Genomic DNA, 20,385 nt, shown 5'->3' with positions numbered 1-20,385 from the left:
TCCAGATCCCACTCAGATGAAACAGCTTGTGATTCAAATAATACACGATTTAAATTAATTTGTTTGTGTTGCATTGAGCAATATCTAGCTGGAAGTTGTGACTGTTTTTTCAGTTAAGGCTTGTTAAAAACCTGCATAGCCAGTGATAAGTAGGGGTAGTTTACTTCATTGTTATTCAGTTTCTGTCTTATACAAGTGGTACAGTGAATTATTTTCTGCTTAAACTGTGAGCTTTGGCCAGCTAAGACCTGCATGCAATCAACTGAACGCATAAGTGAAGTTAAGTAAATCTTTATCTGCACTTTTTTCAAATAATACACAATTTAAATTAATTTGTTTGTGTTGCATTGAGCAATATCTAGCTGGAAGTTGTGACTGTTTTTTTCAGTAGGTTCCCATCCACCCTCCCTGTTTTTGTTTTGGTGTTAATCTTGGTGGCTTTGAAACTGCCCGCCCCTCTTGTAAATTTGCACTTGGATACTCCTCCTGGGCCCATCTCATTTGCTCACTCAAAAAAAAAAAAAATGTTATCTGCTTTTACTGTATTTGTAGTTCTTCCTACTTTATTTTGCTTTTCCGTCATCTTAAAAGTACTCAGTTGTATTTATTACTGCTTGGTGTAACTCATTCTAAGCCTTTTAGTTTAAGCAATTGGGCTTCAGACCAGTTGTTTTACATTAAGAAGGTTTGTGGTCTGCAATGTAGTGGCAGAACAGGTAGCTTACATCCGTCTAAGTTGGGCACTGCTGATTGAGGGCTCAATGTCTGTTATTCTAAAAGTGTATTAATTCTGGTTTAAGCACTTGGGCTTCAGGCCAGTTATTTTACATTAAGAGGGTTCGTGGTCTGCACTCTTGTGGGAGAAGAGGCTGGACTCTGCCCTTCTGAGCTGGGAATTTCTGGTTAAAGGCTTATAGTGCATGCATATTTGAACTGCTTCTTACTGAAATTGGTACACCTTGTTTGCTGTAGCATAGACTAGATCCAGGCCTGCTGAATCTAGCTTTGTTTGTATAACTTGAGCACTAATCCAGTCATTCTTTAAAGTATTCAATTGTATTTATTACTGCTTGGTAGTAACTTGATTAAAGTGTAGCCATCATTCTAAGTCTTTTGGATTAAGCACTTGGGCTTCAGACCAGTTGTTTTACATTAGGAAGGTTTGTGGCCTGCACTGTGGTGGCAGGACAGGTAGCTTACATCCTTCTAAGTTGTGAACTGCTGATTGAGGGCTCAGTGTCTGTTATTCTAAAAGTGTATTAGTTCTGGTTTAAGCACTTGGGCTTCAGGCCAGTTATTTTACATTAAGAAGGTTCGTGGTCTGCACTCTTGTGGGAGGAGAAGCTGGACTCTGCCCTTCTGAGCTGGGAATTTCTGGTTAAAGGCTTATAGTGCCTGCATATTTGAACTGTTTCTTACTGAAATTGGTACACCTTGTTTGCTGTAGCATAGACTAGATCCAGGCCTGCTGAATCTAGCGTTGTTTGTATGCTTGTTTGTTTGCTTGTTATTTCCCTGAAATGCTAATTCCACCTAAAACGTGGGTTTTCAGTGCTTCTGTGGATCCCTAGTGATATCTGCATTGTTTACTGTACTTATTTCTTTGTTTCACTTAAAAAAAAGTTACTGTTTGTCATTTTTGCATTTAAGTTACCTGTAACACAGTCGCAGGCTACACACTCCAGTGCGCTAGCCTCCTCTGTGTATTTAAAGTAATTTAAGCTCTGCATTTCTGTTTCTAAAAAAAAAAAAAAAAAAAACACACATAAAAATTCCTTGTTTTTCCGCCTTTCTGAACTAGTCTAGTCCAGTTTTCAGGCTTTGCTGAATCCAGGACTGAGGTAAAGGTTCCTGTGTTGCCCATATCATACATGGATAGTTAGGTGGCTTCCTTGTTCACTGTGAGAGAGGGAACTCTGAGCAGCCTATCTGTCCCTATAGGAGTGGTCCCATCCCAGCAACTTGTAGCTCATTCACCATTTTTGGCTAATTTCTATCCTTTTTGATCTCCCTGGTATAAAAAATGCTTAGTGTGGATTTGCGCTTGTATACAGCTCAGCAGGCTCCTAGTGGTGCTCTGCAGGGACCTACAAGTGGCCGAGAGATGAAAGAGAGACTTTGGACTTGATTAAGTATTGTTTTTGCTTGTTGTTTCCCTGAAACACAAACTCCACCTAAAACGCGGCTTTTCAGCACTTCTGTGGATCCCTTGTGATATCTGCATTGCTTACTGTACTTATTTCTTTGTTGCACTTGAAAAAAGTTACTGTTTGTCATTTTTGCATTTAAGTTACCGGTAACACAGGCTACAAACTCAAGTGTGCTAGCCTCCTCTGTGTATTTAAAGTAATTTAAGCTCTGCATTTCTGTTGTTTCTGAAAAAAAAACACAAAAAAAACTCCTTGTTTTCCACCTTTCTGAACTAGTCTAGTCTAGTTTTCAGGCTTTGCTGAATCCAGGACTGTGGTAAAGGTTCCTGTGTTGCCCATATCATACTTGGATAGTTAGGTGGCTTCCTTGTTCACTGTGAGAGAGGGAACTCTGAGCAGCCTATCTGTCCCTGTAGGAGTGGTCCCAGCCCAGCAACTTGTAGCTCATTGGCCATTTTGGGCTAATTTCTATCCTTTTTGATCTCCCTGGTGTAAAAACCGCTTAGTGCAGTTTTGCGCTTGTATACAGCTCAGCAAGCTCCTCGTGGTGCCATGCAGAATCCTACAAGCGGCTGAGAGACAAAAGAGAGACTTTGGACTTGATGAAGTATTGCTTTTGCTTGTTGTTTCCCTGAAACGCTGATTCTGCCTAAAACTCGGCTTTTCAGCGCTTCTGTGGATCCCTAGTGATATCTGCATTGCTTACTGTACTTATTTCTTTGTTGCACTTGAAAAAGGTTGCTGTTTGTCATTTTTGCATTTAAGTTACCTGTAACACTGTCGCAGGCTACACACTCAAGTGCGCTAGCCTCCTCTGTGTATTTAAAGTAATTTAAGCTCTGCATTTCTGTTGTTTCTGAAAAAAAAAAATTCCTTGTTTTCCCGCCTTTCTGAACTAGTCTAGTCCAGTTTTCAGGCTTTGCTGAATCCAGGACTGTGGTAAAGGTTCCTGTGTTGCCCATATCATACTTGGATAATTAGGTGGCTTTCTTGTTCACCATGAGAGAGGGAACTCTGAGCAGCCTATCTGTCCCTGTAGGAGTGGTCCCAGGCCAGCAACTTGTAGCTCATTGGCCATTTTGGGCTAATTTCTATCCTTTTTGATCTCCCTGGTATAAAAACCGCTTAGTGCGGTTTTGCACGGGTTTGCACACCGAGCAGCGCTGTTTAGCTGCGGTTAAACTATTCCAGGCTCCACGAAGTCTGAACTTCAGTTTTTCCCTTGAAACTTGAAACACTTCAACCCAGCACTAGAAATAAGGAAATTTAAGACCGGCACTTACTAAAACTAGCACTAGCTTACAGCTTGCACTTCAGCCCTATACTCAGGAAGTATAAGGCTCTTTACTCATCCAATCAGCAATACAGTCCCAACCATCTATTCAGGCATGTTCAAGGGACAGCTTCAGGTGTGCTCTCCAGTCCAGCTGGTGAATCTGGGCATCCTGAGGCAATGTTACAATTGCCTCATGTACACAGACACCTCCCTCCTCCTCCCAACCAACACAAACATATGTGAGAGATGCAGCTACACAGTGAAACTGGAGGCTAAGCTCTCTCAACCCACGACTGGATCAACCAGTCACAAGGAGAAGGGCAACACTAGCACCACATTACCAGACTCACATAGACCAGCCATAGCTGCACCAGAAAACAACTCTCAGAAACACGCAAAAACATACTCAGAGGCTTTAAATAAGAACCTTCCTAAACAACAGAGACCTCCTAAGCATACACCCAAGCAACCCAGAAACCAGGTAACACATATGCCACAACGTCAGTGTGCCAAGCAAAAACAGCTTCTAAGGCTAAATAACACACCTAACACACTAGTAATCAGTGATTCTATCATCAGGCACACAGACTTCCCACTCACTAGACTGAACAAGGAGAAGGTTACCGGAAGCTGCCTGTCAGGTGCCAGAATCCGCCACATAACACATGCACTCAGGTCACTCCACAACAAGTACAAATATGACTCTGTCATTGTACATGTTGGCGTAAATGACCTGAGACGTACCTCCCTGGACTACATGAAAAGAGACATGGAAGAGCTCTCTGACCATGTAGCCCAGGCTGGTATGACTCTGACTCTGAGTAGCATCCTGCCCTCACCCAAAATGATGCCAGCATACGAAGAAAAAATGATCAGTTTCAACAATTGGTTAAACTACTGGTGTCATTCAAAGGGGATCCAGTACTTGTCAGCCTGGGATGACATGCTTGACAAGCCACGTTGCTTCGCCAGAGACATCTTGCACCTGTCGCCCCTGGGCTTTCGAATACTGGCCAAGACTCTTGCCGCCCCAATACTGCCTTTTTTTAGGCAAGGCTCAAAAGACAAACCCGCCTCTATAAACAACAATAATAAACAAAAACTGAGGGTAATGCTACTCAATGCCAGAAGTCTAAACCTCAAAATGCACACACACTCACATAGACGTATGTGCAGTGATAGAAACCTGGTTCAAGGCTCCAGAGAGCACCCCAGCACTACCAGGCTATAACTCCTACCATACCTTTAGGTCCCAAAACCAGGACCGGAACAAAAAAGGAGGGGGTGTGTCCATATTCATCAAGAACACCCACACCTCCAGGTTAGTAGCACAGCACACGGAATCTGAGACCATCCAATTGCAATTGACAGCGGGTAAATTGACTGTTCAATTTATAGCTTGCTACAGATCTCCCACCTTGTCTCAGGACCCTCACGCTGCATTCCTGAGAACATTAGAAAGTATGAAGATTCTACCCAACACCATGCTACTGGATTACTTCAACTATCCAAACATTGACTGGGAAAACTACTCAAGCTCAAATGCCCTAGCCCAATGCTTTCTTGAGTTTATAAACTCAAATGCCCTTGAACAGCTGGTCACCACTCCCACAAGAGGTGACAACATACTGGACCTGGTCATCACCAACATGGGGAACCTATGTTCCACACCTGAGGTAAACTCGTCATTGGTAAGATCATATCACAGACTAATCACACTGGACATCCACATCCCGACCCCCCCCCCCCCAGTCAAGGAAATCAAGGTAAAAAACTTCTCTAAAGCCAACTTCACACTCCTCAAGACCGAGGTGGGAAATTTCCAAGCTCCCAATCAAATGGAAAATGATGACCCAATGGCAGAATCCTTTACAAGTGCATTCTATGAACACCTTCAAGAATGCATGGACCGAGCCATCCCAAGTAAAACCAAAACCAACTCCTCAAAAAAGAGGAAGCCAGTCTGGTGGACCCCGGCCATAAATAAACTTTACAACAGAAGCAAGAAACACCTGCAAGATAGAACAAAATCCCAAAATAAGAAGGCATCTCTGATTAACATCAGTAAAAAACTGCACTCCCTCATTAAATCATCCAAGGTCAACTTCGAAAGAAAAATAGCCAATGACTCTAAGGATAACCACAAGGCCCTCTTTAACTATGTCAAGAGTCTAGGGGCAAACTCTCAGATATGCTCCAAGCTAGTGCATAATGGCCAAAAATACACTGAACCAACCGACATTGCCAACATCCTGGCTAACAAGTTCAGTGTAAACTTCACCCCCTTCTCTCCACCAAAGGGGCTAGCACCCATCCCAGAAGAATGTGGCACTCCAGATATCTCAGACACACAAGTAAAGACAGCCCTTGCAAAGGCCAAAAACACAGCATCAATGGGACCAGATGCTATCCCAGGTTGTGTCTTACACGAGCTTCAAAATGAACTAACCCCCCCATCTCTAATCACTATTCAAACTCAGCCTCTCTACAGGCTATGTACCCAAAGAATGGTGTACAGCAACAGTCATAGCACTCCACAAAGGTGGTGCCACAACTGACCCTGGGAACTATTGCCCTATAAGCTTGACTAGCTTGGTCTGCAAAGCCATGGAACGCATTATCATGGAGCTCATTAACAGGGACATTGGGAACCTCCAGACACTGGACCCCACCCAGTTCGGCTTTGTTAAAGGCCGATCTTGCCTCCTGAACTTGGTCGACTTCTTTGAAACAGTCACCAAGACCATAGATGAAGGGAAGGTGGTCCACACTGCATATCTGGACCTCACTGAGGCGTTCGACACCATCCCACACTCAAGAATCATAGACAAACTCAGCTTAAATATCAACCCTCATGTCACGAGATGGGTTGCCAATTGGCTCTCAGACATAACCCACACGGTAAGAGTGGCAGGCGCCATGTCTGACTCTAAACCAGTGACAAGTGGAGTCCCACAGGGCTCAGTCCTGGGACCCCTCCTGTTCAGTATATATTTCTCCGAAGTACAGGCAAAGGCGGAGGGACTGTGGCTAACCAAGTTCACAGATGACTGTAAATTGGGTGCAATAATTGACTTTCTGACTGACACAGACATCCTGCAAAAGGGTCTCACAGAGACAAACACCTGGTGTCAAACTCACGGCCTCAAGCTAAATGCCAAAAAATGCATAGTAATCCCATTTGGGAAAAACAAAGTACCTACAAACTACCACATAGATGGGAATCCACTAAGTACAGAAGAAGTAATTAGGGACCTGGGTACCCAAGTAGATAGCATGCTCTCCTTTGATAACCACATAGCCAAAATGGTCAGGAAATCCTTCTATGTGGCACACCTTATCACAAAGGGTTTCTCATCCAGATCCAAGGAGGTGATTGTGCCCCTTTACTCCTCACTCATTAGGCCCATAATAGAGTACAATGCCCCATTTGGGATGTACCTCACTAGACACCTGCAACAACTAGAAAGACCACAGAATAACCCACTAAGAGGATTAAGAGCCTTAAACAATTACCCTATGAAGCACGACTAAAAAAGTTCCAGCTCTTCTCAGTCACTTACCGTTTGCTCAGAGGTGACCTATGCCTAACCTATAGGGCCATGTCAAACCTTGAACTAATGGACATGCTTCACTTCAAAAAAACAAGATCCCTCAGAACCACTCGTTCTAGCGACTTGAACCTATGTACAACAATAAACAGGACATGCTGGCGGGATAGATTCCTGCCCCAGCAACTCCCCTCACTCTGGAATAGAATCCCAATCCATATTCGACAGAGCACCTCCATGACCCTCTTCAAGAGAAATCTTGATGAGTGGATGGGTAATCGTAAGTTCTACCCTGGGATCACTTCAGGAGCCCTGTTGACAGAGGCCCAGGTTACTAATCTAATGGGGAGGCGAAAGCCATCACTCTGTGGCTAGGCTTATAAATGCCCATGGGTAGATAGCCTAGTACTTACCTATGAACCTATGAACCTATGAACAGCAAGTTTTTTATGTAGGCGATGCCCACTTTTCGGAATCTGAAATGACCATTGTTTCTTCAGCTTAATCATGAATTCCCTGATGAGCTATTCAGTGCCCAGTTTTCTGCAAAGAAAGGAAACCCAAAGTTGAATTTATACACACTTCACATATCAGTGCAGTTACCTGCATATCAGTGTCTATATTTACAACAGTAAGTGTAAATCTTGACTGATGGTTTGGTGTTTTTGTATAGTCAGTAGGTGCCTCCTTGCTCATATAGAAAGACATCTGCAGTTTATTTACTAACTTACTAAGTACCTTACAAGCAAGGTAAGCAAAAGCCAAGACAGGAGCAGTGGGATGTACATCTTGTTCTGTTCAAACTGAAGTTACGTTCCAAAAGTATTGTTAACAGTACTGGTTTGGTATAGTACCCTGCAGTGTAATAGTTAATCATTCTCAAAATGTGTTTTTGTATCTGTTATCACTTACTTAACAATATATTGACATAAGGTTCAGTAGCATAATTTGGCGGGTTAAAGCTGTGAGCTGCTATTTAATCACATTATGTAGTCCTGGGCTTGATTCCCTTGGCATCTGTCTACACTTGCATATTGTGTGATTTTGAGCAAGTCTGGTAACCAGACTAGTGCTTCTACATAACACCATAAAAGAAGCACTTGGACCTAGTTGGTTTTGCCTGATTAAGAAATAAATGACATATCCACACCTAAAAAAAAAAAAATTTTTTAAAATCAGTTGTTTATTATACTTATGTTTTTGCTCTGAGTATGTTTATGTAATACATGTATTAACTAGGCCTGATGTAAAATCCTTGTATTTGTATTGTCAATCTTTTTTTTTTAGTATTTTATAACTCTTAGAGCTTTTCTCCCCGGGCCTCTACTGAAAATGGACACATATCCAGCTAGACTAGCAACGGTCAACAAATGTAAAATAAAATAAAATAAATAAATAAATAAATAAAGTGATGTACTTTCTTAAATATAGCAAGGTAGCTGTTTGCTTCTTTTGAAAAAAATGTTTTCTCCTGGTTAAAAATGAGCCATGCTGGGTTTCTGTATGTGTACCACAGTGATTTTACCAATGTCTGTGAGGATTTTTCACAACGATTATCAGTAAAGTCACTCTTTCTCACAGAAGGAGTGTATTGCTGTGCCTCAGGACAGAGCTGTCAGTTAGTGTATGCATTGTCATCTGATCAATCTGAGACATCTGCTGATTTCTACAAACCTTAAGTACAAGTTGGCATTGTATTTTGCACTTTTGACCTGTATTTTCATCATGTCACTGCTTATTTAAATTGTTTTTACTACATTTTTGCACTTTGTTTGCTGTAGCATGGACTAGATTTAGACCTGCTGAATCTAGTTTTGATTGTATAAATTGAGCAATAAACCAGGTATCTTTTGTTGGAGAGGGTGTGCAGTTAGGACTCATCTGATTGAAGGTCCCTGGAAATGGTGTCAGTTTGAGCCTTTTTATTGGTTAATTTGTGTAAAACAGTTTGATCTCATTTGCTACATAAGCACCACATTTATGCAGATTTGCGCAAAGCGCACCATTGCGCACTGACACTCAAAGGTGGTTACCATTGGCGGTTATAGATGCAAACTTCTTACCTGTTAATTTTTCCCTTAGTAAACTGCTTGTTCTTCATTGGGGGTTTCACAATCAAGTGAAACTTTCAACGTAATTTCTGAGGTACCAGCACAGGTCGCACCTACCAAACCTCTGTTATTTTTACCTCTTTTCCTGTCCATCTGCCTTACCTGGTCCTTCCTGTCCTTTCCCCATTTCTGATCCCATTAATTTACCTAGCATTATGGATGGACAATTTCCCACAGTTTCTCCAGCCAGCCAGGTTGACATGGGCATCCTGAGGCAATGTAACAACTGCCTCATGCACATTGTCAACTTACTTCTTCTAGTTCACACAAATTCAATATGTAAGAAATGCATCTATGTTAAGAACCTAGAATTCAGGCTGTCTTGCTCACCAGTCAGTACATCTGACACTAAGCAGGTTGTCAGCATGCACACCTCACCATCAGCACCAACCAAACCAACATCACATAACCCTACATATGCAGAGGTCCTTGCCAAAAGCTTATGTAAATATCAGAGACCTCCCAAACACAAGCACGCTTCACATAATACATTCCCTGCAGAGCATAATACACATAATATATCACACACCAGTGTATCACCAGACAGGTCCCTAAGGCAAAACCCAAAACCTAACATCTTAGTCATAGGCAACTCCATTGTGACATCCCTCTCACCAGGTTGGATAGTCATAGTCAGCTGTCTGTCAGGAGCCAGGATCTACCACATCACACACGCATTCAAGTCTCTCAACAACAGGTACTGTTATGACTCCGTCATCATCCATGTTGGTATGAATGACTTGAGATATACCTCACTGGACTATATGAAGAGAGATATGACTGAGCTCTCTGATTGTATGTCTCAGGCAGGTATGTCCCTAGCCTTAAGCAGCATTTTACCTTCGCCTAGGATGATTCCACAATACGAACAAAAAATGTTTGACTTCAACAATTGGCTTAGTTTCTGGTGTCATTCTAAGGGGAGCCAATATCTGTCAGCCTAGGAGAACATGGTTGACAGACCTCGATGCTTTGCTAGAGATGGTCTTCATCTGTCACCCTTGGGATTCCAGTTACTGGCTAAGGCTTTTGCCACCCCCATAGTGTCTTTTTTAGGCAATATCACAAGAACAAAATTCCTGCCTAAACAATGCTCTTCAAAACAACCTCAATGTTATGCTGTTAAATGCTAGGAGTCTAAACCTGAAACTGCACTCACTGGAAGCAGTCCTTACCTTGGAAGATGCTGAAATTTGTGCAGTCACAGAGACCTGTTTAAGGCTGTGGAGAGTGCTCCAGCCATACTGGGTTACATTTCCTTTTACATGTTCAGACCACAAACTGAAGGCATGAAAACTAAAGGAGGTGGTGTATCAATATTCAGTAAAGATAAGTACACCTATAGATTGTGTAAACAGCATGAATCCCTTGAATTACTTTAGGTGCAATTGACTGTTGGTAAGACCTCTCTTCAAGTCATTGCCAGCTATAGGACTGCCTTCATGAATCAGGACATCCACTCAGCTTATCTGGAGATCCTTGAGTCAATCAAGATACAACCGAACACCCTGGTTTTGGGCAACTTTAATTACCCATCCATTGACTGGGTAAGTTATATGTGTTCTAATTCACTTGCCCAAAGGTTCTTGGACTTCGTAAACTCCAGTGCCCTGGACAAGCTGGTTGACACCCCCACAAGGGGCTCAAACATCCTGGATCAGGTGCTGAACAACATGGGGGACTGTTGTACCACCCCCAGTATGTGGACCTTCCTGGTGAAATCTGACTACAAATCAGTCTCGGTAGAAGTAATTATGACACTAGACCCCCTCAAGCAACAAATTGCTTTTTTCCTGAGTATTGGTATAATGAATCTATGTTTGGTAATACCCAGTAAAGCTGTGACATTTAACCTTAATTGCCATTTTAATTCACATTCATCCACTTTGTTTTCCCAGTACCCACCCTTCTCTTCTTTTCTAACCTTTTCTAAAATCCCAAACAAAAATTTTGAATCCTGACCACAATATTCTGTGTGCTTGTGTAAAGCATTGTTCTCATCATTGCAAGTGTTCATAAATTCATTTTCGAATTCGGGAGCAATGATGAGAACATTGCTTTAAAAAGCAATGATTTTATAAATAATTTTTATTGTATTATTTTCCTTTAAGGTGATTAATGAGTAAATTTGTCACATGACATTTTTTATTGTTATTTAAGATGACGTTTTACTCATGGCAAATGGTTCTGAAGAAGTCCTATGTGTTTGGATGAAAGCGCTTGACCAATTTTTGCATTTTTTATTATTTTTTAATAAAGTGTTGTGAATTCAACTTGTTGAACTCTCCTTTTCTGGACCTTATTGAGAATCACTCACCTCGTTGGCTTTCATTGGATTTTACTAGTTTTTGTTGCCTTTGAATTACACACTGGTGTTCTTAGTGGAGTCGGTGTATTCAGTGTGTTGGTGGTGATTCTCGAGTTGGATATTGGATACTAATCTTAAAAGATTCATTGTACTATGGAGATGGTAATAGGGGCAAATTCCCAGCAAGAATGGGATAGCAGTAGCCCCATTCAACAAAATGAAGACATTGGGAGTCAAAAAGAACTTACTCAGGTACTTACACTTTTTTCACAACAGCTAAGTCAGCTGCAAGCATCTTTGGATGGACTACATATCCCAAGGACCTTTCTGAATATGACGCAAACTTCACATAAAAAAACCTGACATTTTAAATAGGAGTGAGCGACCGAAAGGGAACTGTACAGACTTGGCTTCCCAGGAATCGATTCCTTGTGGGCAGAGGATGGGTCAAACACCAGAACTGAACCAAGGAGCTATTTCCAAAGCTGGTTAGACACAGAACTGACATTTAATAACAGAAATGTGAGTACAAACAAATCTATTCAAAGAAAGTTAAATGAACTTGAGACTGTTTTAACGGTTTATCACTTGGGCAGGCAGAACTTGATGAACTTTTAGCCATGTTCAACAGACATGGCATTGAACTTATACAATTTATCATTAGACTGAATGACAAACGTATTAATGAACTTTTAGATAAAGCAAATGAGCTGAACAATGTAATTTTTGATGATGGTATGTTGGAAAATTTTGTAGGGAGATATAAAAACATGTTTGACAGGGTAGAAAACCAGATAAACTTGAATAGGAAAAAGGAAAAACAAGAAATTGGAGAGGGATGAAGAGGAATATAACAATAACTCAGCATGCCCTCTTCCAAAATCATATTTCTCAACCCTTAGAGAACATGGTAGATATGAGGATAGGCAAAGTGTTACAGGTGCTACATGGGCTTTTTATTGTTGGACCCAGAGAGGCAGTAGGAAAAGTTTTGTTAGAAAGAATCATGAAGAAGATGAAGTGTTTGATGTAGAACATACAGAACTGAGGCGATCAAAAAGAATTTCCAGTAGGAATGGTAAGAATAAACACAATGTTTTTTTAGTTCAACCCTACTTAGCAACTAATGGGAAAACCAGGGGGAACAAGGTTTATTGGAACAAGAATCAAAAAGTGAACTAAGTATTGACATACAACATAAAGCTCAAGGTTTTGACCAATATTGGGGCATTTATTTAAGGTTTTTGGATGGCATTTTCATTTTGTGGAAAAAACAGATAAGGGAAGAATTTGTACAATCAAGTAACAGCAATAGTACCTTTTTGAAGTTTACCTTCACCCATTCTGATGATTCTGATGACTATTTGGATGTTACTGCAATTTGCTCAAAGTGCAATAATTTTTATATAGGGAAAACTACTATGAGTCTTTGAAAATGACTTTATGAACACTTGTATGCTAGTAGGAACAATGATGAGAACAATGCCTTATACAAGCACACAAAATATTATGGTCAGGATTGCAAATTTTTGTTTGGGATTTTAGAAAAGGTTAGAAAAGATGAGAAGGGTGGGTATTGGGAAAGCAAACTGGATGAATGTGAATTAAAATGGCAATTAAGACTGAATGCCACAACTTTACTGAGTATTAACAAACACACATCCATTGTACCAATACTCAGGAAAAAAGCAATGATTTTATAAATCATTTTTATTGTATTATTTTCCTTTAAGGTGCTTAACGAGTAAATTCATCACATGACATTGTTATTGTTATTTAAGATGATGTTTTACTCATGGCAAATGGTTCTGTAGAAGTCCTATGTGTTTGGACGAAAACACTTGAACAATTTTTGCATTTTTTATTATTTTTTAATAAATGTTGTGAATTGAACTTGTGGCACTGTCTGTTTCTGGACCTTATTGGGAATTATCCATCTCGTTGGGTTTTACTAGTTTTTGTTGCCTTCGAATTACACACTGGTATTCTTAGTGGTACCCATTAATAGTTCAAACTCTGTTTATGCATATTTGCTGTAGAGTATTAAGTCCCCTCCCCCATTTTCTTTTATTTATTTGTGAACTTTGTCAGTTGATTGAAAAAAAATAATTTCAACCCCCCATTTTTGCTGTACAGATATTTTTGCAACTGTAGTTAACGGCCACAATGCTCAGATCTAGTGCACTGTTAAACTTCTCCCAGCAGTATAGTAATCTTATCCTAGAGTTGTTTTCCTTTATATTAAATCACCTTGATGTCATTTAGCTCCAAGAAACATTCAGTACTTTTCAGTTTGTTCTTTTCCATTTTTCTGCAAATTAGTGTGGAGGTCTCACTATCTTTTCTTCCTCTTCAAACCTCACGTGATTTCTGAGAGGACTTTATGTCTATGTGCATGATGTGGGGCAAGCACATAGCAGTTCAATGCTAATTATCGCATACAATTTCATATCCTGACAGTGTAATTTTCTAAAGTAAAAAAAAAATTGCTACAAAGCACACATACGGCTGTACCGGAACCATTTTTCACAGAACTGTTTGTTGGAGGAATCTTTCAGTATGTGCAGGGATCAGTTATACTACGACGCTACTTAAACAAACTGGTAGCCACACTTATTTTTGGCCAGTGAATTGTTGATGTTAGCTATGTAATTATAGAAAAGCATATAAAGAACAGATAGTATGGACTATTAGAAGTTGCCTGAATTTGCATTTTCAACTGTTGGTTACAGATGAATGAAGAGAGCTAATCAAGACAATTTTTTTCATTTCAGCAAGACAGTTTTCAGTCCATGAACTTTCTTAGACTTCCACCCCAACTTGTTACCTGAGTTAGTGGTCCCCTTAAATTGCAAGGGTATGGCCAATTGCAATATACATGGATAAATCAGAGAAGCAAAATCAGTCTTCTCTTAGGGAGGTAACGTAAGTATTTGCTAATGAATTTTTTATATTCCCATTTCATTCCTCACTTTTGTACCAAGGCCCCTGCCCTACCATGTTCATTTCATTCTGATGCCTCATTGATAAGTACTCTTGTCATTATTCGACACATTTTCTCTCTGTTCTTACCTTTGCCACATGTTCCTCTTTTTCTCCCCTTCCATTTTATATATGTTTTGGCCTTTAATGCAAACCTGCCCTCAGATATTCCCATCTATGTGCTGTCTGTACCATATTCATTGCTCTTTCCTTACATTTATTGTTTTAATATTTGAGATCACAAAAAAAAAAAAAGAGATAAAACAGATGACTCCTTGCAGCACAAACAGATAATAAGGAAATTGTTAGTTGAAATTCAAAAGGAAGTAGCGTTTTTGCTTCCTTGAATTTTTCAACTGCAACAATTCCTTATCTGTTTGTGCTGGAGCAAGGAGTCTGTGCCTTACTCTTGTTTTAATATTTGCTTCATTTTCAATTAGCATAATGTACAGGATACCCATATTGCAGATGCCACTGACATGCTCTACTATGGAACCTGTTGTTTATGCAGATATATACAAATGTCACCCCAGTCTTGCAACAATGAATTGCATTTATGAATGTGCACACCTTAGACATGCATATATCATACTCTAACACATATACACAAATTATATCTTTCATGCAAATACTCACTCTCACCTTTTACATTTAGCTTTATTTATATACCATTCTTATGAGGAACTGGGCATAACATATTTTTAGTGAAGGGCTTGGTAGGAACGTTCCACAAAACATACATATGCATGTGGGTACGTACGAGCACACACACACACACACACACACACACACACACACACACACACACACACACACACACACACACACACACACACACACACTATAGATTGAACATACACATAATATTGCAGTGGAATTAAAATAGCAACTTAAATATGACCACTTTAAGGACTGAGAACATACTGTATGTGGAGAATAAAACTGACTTTGCAGGACATCAGAGGTCAGTGATAAGAGAAGGATAGGAGAAGAGAGACAATAAACTTCAGGAAACTGATATGATACTTTAAAGAAGGAGGAAAACATGCTTGAAATTTTCATTTAAGACCATAAAATAGCTTTGTTATTAATTTGTAAAAATTCTCATGTATTATGAATGGAGTAATACAACACCGAATTCTGTCTACAAAGATAGACTTAAAACCTTGCCAACAAACTAAACCTTAAAGGTTTCTCTGGGCTGCTCAGTTAAAAATGGTCTTTTACTTTTCTTTAGTAATATGCACAGAATGGAAGATGTAACTATAGTCTTTAATTTTTTCAAAAGTGTCAGGAGATTTTCTCCCCGGGTCTCCGCTGAAAATGGGCCATTAAGCTCAGTCGGACTAACCCGGTCAACAAATGTAAAATAAAAATTAAATTAAAATTTAAAAAATGAAAGTGTTGTTGGCCTTGAGATAAACCAAATTTAAGCAGGATACACTTCCCCAGGTATATAAGGACTGAACAGCTCATAAAACCACAGAATATTTTCTTTTCATTTTAAATCCACGAAACAAAACTCCCACAAGTTTGTTGGTAATTGGTAGAGATCACTCTAGGCAAAACAGAAAGGAAATCGGTATAGTGTGTGTGAAACATCTATTACATCAGAGTAGTTTTAATATACCTCAAACTCATTTGCTATGAAAAGTAATATTGGCGTATAAGTACAGTAAAGTTACTTTAACAATTTTTGAATACCTTTCTTAAGTTATCACTTAAGACGTAGGCACACATACATTAATAGAAAAGAAAACAAACCATATTACCAGTTTTACCATTTGCGTACATTATACATCACGTATGTTTTTTAGAACTATCATCAATCTAACAATACATAAAATGCTTAATTTCTGCCTTCCCTTATACCTCATTCCTCCTCATCCTCAACATTATTTTGCATGTATTATTCCCACAAATTCCATTTATTTCTATGTAGTTTATTCCTTCCCTTTTCTAAAGATCCATCTTCCAGTTATGTTGTCTCTTTTACAATATTCATTACTTCAGATACAGTTGGTTTAGACTTTGATTTCCATTTTCTAGTAATCTCTTTTTTGGCTAACAGAATTAAACATATAAGGCCTTATTATGCCTAGGCAATTCAGATTCTGTGTTATAGCTGAAAAGAATAATTTTCTTAGTTACAGTTATTTCTTTCTTTCCCATCACATGTCCAACATTTGCTATCTGCCTGAGGAAAAAATCTTTGAAGTCTGCTTGGGGGTATACAAATACCTATGTTAACATTTTAAGCAGAAATCTTAAATCTTCTAGCCTTTGTTGCATATTTGTGAGCCATGCATGTGTCCCCCATTGTTCCCCTATAGATTGCCTTTCCAATTTCTCTTCTAACCTCCTCTGATTGATTCTTATATTTAGTGTGCAGTATTTTAAACGCCCTACTAATTATCCCTTTTAAAAGATTTGTCTAAAAACTCTATCAGAGCAGGTCTTTCACTTAGGACTCCCCTGTCCCTTTCTCCTTTCCTATACTACCTACTTTAACAATTTGGACAAATGAGAGCCCTGGGAAATAAAAATGTTCCGTCAGCCTGTTTGTTACTTGTAAGTGACCCTTGTCTGTCACTCCATTTATTCATTCAGCATCAGGATTGCAAAATGACTAAATCTCAGTTTAGTTTACAACGCATGTCTCCTACTTACAAACAAATGGTAAGAGAAAAAATATATTTACTTGATGTAATGCTTCTAACACCATGTAACTCATTTGTGCCAAGATTCTAGCTATCAGTGCTGCTGTAGCAGAAATTGTTGGCTTTCTTAAACTCTGAGGTGCCATATTGGGGGGGGGGGGGCACTAACAGTACAAATGTGAAACACTTCACTTGGAGAGACATGAAGACAAAGTGAAGAAAGTTTTGGGAAAAAATACCTGAGTTACTAGTTTTCTTTTGGTATGGTCCAGCTGTGTACAGCTTGCAACTCATTATGAGAAGAAAATGTAAACCTTATCTGTCTAGTAGCTTCTTGTGAGGCCTCTTCATCTTTGCACCCACAGACGAACACAGCAGAGCATATTCACAACTAAGTAACTGATTTGTTTTCATTCCATGACTGAAAGCTACAAATTTTATATTTTCTGGTTATGTATGAAAAGTGTTATATTGGCTGTAGTCACTTCATGGCTGGCCTTTGGTGAAATAACAGCCTAGGCAAAGTGCTCCGTGGCATCCCCCTGCTGCCTACTGCTTCCTCTTAAACATATATATCCCCCGTGCCCCTCCCAGTTCCCCATCACAACTTCCCCACATTATGCAGATTACTTTTTTCCTCACACTTTGTCTTACATCTCAGCTTTTTCCTGTATCCTTACAACATGCCCTAACCAGGATAGATTGCATTGTAACAGCTGTGGAAGAAATAAATAAATTAATTAAAATGAAATAATTAATGAGTTTGGGGGGCTTCAGAAGCCATGGGGGATTCTATATATTTAGAGATTTCCAACCTTTTGATCCAGTGATGGCCTCAACAAAAATCATAAGGAAGAAATTCAGTCTTACTCTTCAACTTTGATTTATCCTGCATCCTTGAAACATACCCTCAGTAGACAAACATGTACTATAATGACTGTGGAATAAGTAAGCATATTAAGCCAGAGGGTTGTAGATGCTCTGAGGTACTTTTTAGCATTTTTTCCTATTCCAGTGTTTTGATCTAATGATGTCCTGAACAAAAAACATGAGTAAGGAAAACGAGTCTTATTTTTTTTTCTTTCAATGAAGAAATAAGTTGTGTCTGACAAAATAGAAATTCACAATAACCTGAGAAGGTAAATTCTTGCAAGGATATCTAAATCATGTTTGGGCACAGTACCTGCATTCACCCCCACCTCCAAAAGATAGTCATCTTCTGTGTATCCCCTTGGTGTCAGACTGGGATGATGGCACAAATGGACATTAACACATTTCATGTGGCTGCTACCAAATTTCAACCCTATACTAATCTTGCTTCACTCAGGTCAGCGGATAAAATATTGCTTAAAGTGATCAAAACCAACAACTTGCATGGTGATTCTTTATACAGCCACATAATAGCCATATCTTGGAATTCTCTTCCCCAACACCTTCTAACCATTCCTGATACTCATAACTTTAAACAGCTCCTACCAGAATATTTCTCAAATCACTGGTTATGCTCCTGCACTTCCTCTGGCTAAGCTAATTCCTACCCTGCTCTTCTGTCTCCTCTTACTCTCCACCCACTTTTGCTCTTGGCAAAACTACTATTTTTTTTATAAATAAATACACAGCAATAGAGCAAAACAATGAAGGGGTCCAAAACGCTGGTATAAAATCCCATAAACCAAGTAATCCAAAGTCCATGAAATGTAAAGTAATCCAACGCTGTCAGATGGTAAAAAAGGAAGTTTTATTGCAATATAAAGCGCTTAAGCTGAATAGCTTCTTCAGACCTTAATACAAATAAACCAACAATCTACAACTCTTAAATATGCTATATCACCCCATAATAAAACACATTCTGGTATATCAAAACATATACAATAGAAAAGCATCATTGTAAAACAAATCATTAAAAACATACCTATTAAATAAAATGTTGATGTTTACTGAATAATATCCCAATGCATCCAATGCTTAAGATGTAAACAATAAAACTCATGAGTCCATCATAAAGTGATGGAAACAAAGTCTAATTCATTTATTATATCTAATCCTCCTTGATTTCAATATTGGACGTAAGGGGACTTTACCATTGAGTCCTGGTGGCATGTCGGACCTAAACCTAATGATCCAATGTGTCTCTCTAGCCTCTGTATAATTCTCAATGTCTCCTCTTCTAAAACTTTTAAAACCTGTTCTAAAATCCTAAATCTAAACTGGTGGTCTGTACCACTGTCATGTACATGTTTGGCAGCATTGTGCAGATGACCCTTCCTGATGTAATAGACATGTTCACGAATCCTGTCTCTAAGACAGCGATTCGTTTTGCCTATATAAAAAGCCGGACAGGCTACACAGGATGCAATGTAAACTACATTTCTAGACATGCAATTGCCACATGCACGTATAGTGTAATCTCCTAACCCTAGGGGATGTACAAAAACTGGGTCTGTAAGAATATAGGAACAAAAATTGCATCTATTGCATGGTACTGTGTAGCCTGTCCAGCTTTTTATATAGGCAAAACGAATCGCTGTCTTAGAGACAGGATTCGTGAACATGTCTATTACATCAGGAAGGGTCATCTGCACAATGCGCTTGCCAAACATGTACATGACAGTGGTACAGACCACCAGTTTAGATTTAGGATTTTAGAACAGGTTTTTAAAAGTTTTAGAAGAGGAGACATTGAGAATTATACAGAGGCTAGAGAGACACATTGGATCATTAGGTTTAGGTCCAACATGCCACCAGGACTCAATGGTAAAGTCCCCTTACGTCCAATATTGAAATCAAGGAGGATTAGATATAATAAATGAATTAGACTTTGTTTCCATCACTTTATGATGGACTCATGAGTTTTATTGTTTACATCTTAAGCATTGGATGCATTGGGATATTATTCAGTAAACATCAACATTTTATTTAATAGGTATGTTTTTAATGATTTGTTTTACAATGATGCTTTATTGTATATGTTTTGATATACCAGAATGCGTTTTATTATGGGGTGATATAGCTTTAAACAGTATCCGTGAGTTTCGCGCTTTTTGCATATTTAAGAGTTGTAGATTGTTGGTTTATTTGTATTAAGGTCTGAAGAAGCTATTCAGTAACCTATTTATATTGCAATAAAACTTCCTTTTTTACCATCTGACAGCGTTGGATTACTTTACATTTCATGGACTTTGGATTACTTGGTTTATGGGATTTTATACCAGCGTTTTGGACCCCTTCATTGTTTTGCTCTATTGCTGTGTATTTATTTATTTGATTTTTGCTGTTTGCACTAGAGCATTTACTCCGCACGGACATTTTTGTCATTTGGTTTTATTCTTTAGCTCACTTGTTCCGTT

The sequence above is a fragment of the Protopterus annectens genome, chromosome 4.part0, assembly GCF_019279795.1.
Source record: "Protopterus annectens isolate FY-2018-M chromosome 4.part0, PAN1.0, whole genome shotgun sequence".
Classification (NCBI taxonomy): Eukaryota; Metazoa; Chordata; order Ceratodontiformes; family Protopteridae; genus Protopterus; species Protopterus annectens.
Note: the sequence above shows the minus strand (reverse complement) of the source record.